This window comes from Oryzias latipes, chromosome 22 (genome assembly GCF_053564925.1).
Source record: "Oryzias latipes strain Hd-rR chromosome 22, Olatipes_Hd-rR_3.1".
In the NCBI taxonomy this organism is placed as follows: Eukaryota; Metazoa; Chordata; class Actinopteri; order Beloniformes; family Adrianichthyidae; genus Oryzias; species Oryzias latipes.
Window position 1 is genome coordinate 26337303 of NC_136258.1, and position 4962 is coordinate 26342264.

A 4962-nucleotide genomic window follows, 5' to 3' on the forward strand; every position below is an offset into this window, starting at 1 on the left:
GTGTTACAGGTTTTGTGCCAAGACGACTCTTGGCTGAATTGAGAAATCTACCCGTTCGTCTGTGTCCATCATCACTCGTTTGAGGGTAAAATAGGAGCAATTGCAGATATTTATCATTAGAAGAAGCTTTCAGGTCAGTTTGTCGTCATGGCGATGTGCCTTCCTCCCACTCTGAGTGGGAGCCACTGGTCCCCGCTCAGAGCCTGAATCCAGACGCCTCTGACGACAGCAAGGACTCGTTGCCGTGGTTACGGTTTGAAGACTTCGCTGATGTTCTCGTGCGGCGTGCAGGATCTTTCCGGTGTGGCCGAGTTCCCTCTGCGTGTTCTGGACATTCTCTCTGGAGCCAGGCTCTCATGGGAACCACAGACCAGAGGGACTTTTCTGAAGTCCTGGTTAGCAGTCAGCGCGGTTTGCACTGATACAATCAGCAAACTTGTTTCTTGATCAGGGCTAACCAGTTTATTGAATTTGAGACCTGACTGTAAAAGGAAGCGCTGCTCTTCCTGTCAGTTTCTAGAGTGACGTCTATCTACATGAGTTTTTGGATGATCAGATGGCTGCAGTCCAAACTTTAAGATTGCAAACTGGTGGAAATATATTTTATTCACAGAGTGCTGCAAATAATTGTCAACCATCTTCTCAGATGTCAACAAAAGTCAGGACAGACGCCATGTTGGAGTGTCTGCTCAGTTCACAAAGACAGAAAAAACCAAAGCAACAATGTTCTCTATATATGTTTTTATTTCTTTTTTTATCATGTCAACCACACACAACACACTCTTTGCCCATGAGTACAAAGACAAATAAGATGTGCAAGAAGACATGATAAACCCGTCCAGAAAACAAGAACATAAAGTCACACAAAGGAGAAAAAAAGAATACAGTAGGTATTCAGTTTAGTGTCAGCACAAATGCTCTCAATAGTAATAATTATAAAATATAACTGAAAAAGTTCTGATGAAGTCGACAAGTCGGATAATCAAGGGAGACATAAATTAATGCAACTTTCTGCCATTGTGACCTACAGGGATTGTCTGAGATCCAGTTGATAAGATGTTTTCTAGCACCGACAGTAAGCATTCTGTGGAGTTTTCTATAGCATATCCCAATAGTAAGAACAGAGGATTACTGTTGAGATCAGGAGACAAAAGTTGTTCCACTCCCTGACCAACGTTGTTGGGAAACAACAATAAACGCAGGATGTTTGGAGGACTTCGTGAGCAGAAATACAGAACAGTAGGTTTGGAAACTCTGAAATCTAACCACCTCTTTTTAAAAAGAATTACTGAACGAGGATATTCAGCTTTTACCACTAATTTGTTTAGATCATGTCAATCAGAACGATCCAGATCTACCATCAACTCAGACAAAAAAGACATTTTGTTGTGCGTCAACTCAAAGTTGTGTAACTACCCAGATACAGCAAAGCAGAGAAATACATCCACCACTTATCCTCGCTCTAATGTACTCGTCATTGTAAAGTCTGGACTTGAACACAACTGATGATCAAATTATACTTGAACTATATTTATAGTGACATTATTGAAGATCCGCTGGAGTTTAGCCAGTTTTTACTCAATTGGTGTTTTTGGTGCTCTTTTTTTTTTTTTTTTTACACCAAATACTGTAAAAGCACCTAAAGTCAGTTTTCTGTTCGTTGTTGATGAAATGATCGTCATTTCTGTGCGTGGAGACACTAGTTTGAGGCTGTTTTTTTTTAATTATCCTTAAAACATGTATTCAAAGACAAGATTGTTCTGGTAAAGTTTTTCCTTTTCATGCATGTTATTTAATTTAAAGCTCAGAGAGCTGTTCTGAGGCTTTAACTGTGTTAACTGGATCATTATGACCTATAAAATGTACTCAATTACTGACCTCTAGTGGAAAGTTGCTGCCTGACCAACATCTAGCACATGATTTAGAAATGTTGAAAAATGTCCCCAGTAGTAGCTCTGCTGATTTTTCTATTGTCTCTGTTTGAACCAAATAGTCCCGCCCACCCAGTTAGCATGTTCAGTAAGGAATTTGTTTCTTCGTTTGTTCCTTTTGTCTTTTGTATTCGTGATCCTTTTGAGTTCATGTTTTACTTCGAAGCCCATCGAGACGACTGTTGTTGTGATTTTGGGCTATACAAATAAAATTGAAATTGAAATTGAAATTCCGTTTATTTTTAATACATTTTAAAAGAAATAACAGGCTAATCTTTGGCAGACAGCAGCGTCACTCGGTTATAACAGTCATAAAAGAGCTAAAGTGTACCATTCCAGACCCAACCGTTCTGACCCAGAGTCTATTATTTTGCTTTCTAGAAACGTAATCTTAACGCTTTTATGACCCGGGGGGGGGGGGGGCACACAGGGCTGCTGGGAAATGCATCCATCTTTAAGTCCAAAGATGGATGCATCAATCCATCCATTTGAGTTCAGGTCTTTAACAGAAACACAGCTGAACACCAACACGTCATCAATAGATTGAAGTAAGTTTATTTTATTTTTACAATCAAAATATTATAACTAGATTTGATTTGTATATTTTTGTCTTTTCTTTACTTTTTCTGTTTTTATAGCTTGAAATCGACAACAGTTAAAAATGTGAATAATATCGTTTGTTTTTTTAAATGTCACTGTATTTTAAAAGGTACAGATCCACTGTAAAAGTTAATTTAGTTTATCAAAAAATAAGTTCAATTCCAGATCATCTTTTATTTTATATTTGTTTGGAGTTTAGGCTTCTGTTTATTTGTTTATATCTTCATGTTGGGGGTCATGTTTACCTTTTTTGAATTTGAAAAACATATTTTATTTGGGCGAACATTTTAGTTTCACTTAACCTGTTTCTTTTGTTATTGAACCGTCTACACAGCAACCTGAGTGCTTTGTTGCAAATGTTAATATGTGTTAGAATTCTGGATCAGGTGGTGAATGATCCCATTGGTTGGTATCAGTGAAGGTTCTCATCTATCCTGGTGGCATCTTGTCGTGACATCTGGACTTTAAATCATCTTCACCGTTCTCATCCAAGTGGCTTCATCAGTTGGATGAGCAATAAAAGTTTCTAGGAAGAAGATTTAAAGTCCAGATGCCGTGACTCAACTTTAAGACACATCGGTTGTTAGAAAACTATCAATTAGTTGAGTCCTGACAAACTGAAATGAATGGAGAAAGCTTCAAGTGAAGCTTAACCAACTAGAAACATTTGAGTTTCTGCTAAATCTGCTATTCTGCTTGTTTTAGATTTTATTTAAATAATGAATTATATGACTTTTCAGCTGAAAATGTGGAATTTTCTTCTTTTAAGTCTCCCTCCAATCATTTTTTGATCTTTTCAAAGCCATTCCCAGTGGTGTTATTACTATGATTATGCAGTTTTTGGCCAAAATCCCAAAACCTTTGTTGTTTTCTAGGACGTTGTTTCTGCCGAGCGACCGGAGTTCAGTAGAATTTCACCTCTGAATTGCGGGCGCGACCGTTGGTGCAGAGCAACCCCATTCCCCTTCCTGCTACTGAGAGCTCTCTGTTTACATGCTGTCCTGTTAGCTTACAGCCCTTCACATCCTCAGCCTAACATTACCGATCCAACATAAATGACGAGCAATATTGGAGCAGTCCAGCCGTACAGGTTTGATCCAGATACAAGATGAGACGAGGAAAACAGAAAGAAGTTGGTGGATCAGTTTGTCTATAAGTGGATGCATCAGAATGGAGCGGAGCAGGGAGTTTGTGGAACGCTCCGCACATTGTCTACGTCACAAACAAGCTTTTTTTTAAACATAATTTTTTCATCTGCTCCGGATTTACAAAAATTTGGAAAAAGAAACATTCAAATGCAATTTTGATGTTAATTTTCCTCATCCAGCCGTACACTTATGTTATTCTTTTATAACATGAATCAATGTGGTTCAGTTTATGAATCTCTTCCATTTTCCTTGCTGCAGTAAGTGTGTGTAAGCCTTCCCGTCTCGTGCAGCTCTCCTCACTGTTGTGTACTGATGCTCTGGTGTTCTGGTGTAAGTCTGTGTTTTGACAGCCGGGCCCGCCGAGCTGTTCCTCAATCTGGAGCGTTGGCAGTGCCAGGAGAACGCTGCGTTCTGTTCACCACCAAGACCTGTGAACCGCTTCATCTTCATGAAGTTGAAGCTTCTTTTCTCAACACGGGAAACCTTCAGGTTCCTCATGGCATGAACTCGTGTCCAGCAGATGATGCAGGAATGCAGGAAGTTGTCCTGTGTTGACAGAACTGCAGCAGATAAGCAGGAAGGAGCCTGTTCTTCTGCTTTCTTTATGTTTACTCTGTAAGAATGCAGCTCTGTGTGAAGAATGCATGAGTGAACCAACAAGAGATGTTTCTGCTTGTTCCTGGGCCCCGGACAGTTTTTCAAGCAGGAATTCCTCAAGTACATTTTTTTCGTTTTTTTTTTTTTGCAGCAGCAAATGATGGAGATCATATTGACAGCAAGCCCGGACGCAGACCCAGATAAGTTAAATATAGCCCAGCCTGCCATGTGTCATCTGGATGCTGATTGGCTGTGACTGTCCTGTTAGCCTGTTTCTCAGCCAGCAGAAGCTCCGACCTGCTACCTGCTGGTGAAAGTGCAGATTAAAACGCTCAAAGCCCAGACTCCGGTCAGCTGAGGAAGGCTTGATTCTTCTGTCAGCTTCATCACACTCTAACTCGTCATGACTTCAAATGGGAACGTTTGAAGAAAAGAAACCCTTTCAGTTCTGTTTGTCCCTGTGAAACACAAGAAAGCTTCAGTCTCTAGCAGAAATGCATTCAGCAGGTTTTGTACCTAGACCTGAGATGGTCCAAGGAAGATCTGCACTCAACTTCTCATCATGTTGTCGCCGTTCGGATCATTGTAGAGCCTGAAAACAGGGATTGGTGCAGGGCCTTCATTGACCTGGAGTATCCAGATGTTAAAATGCTCAGAACTCATTGGAATTGATGAATTCTTCTATT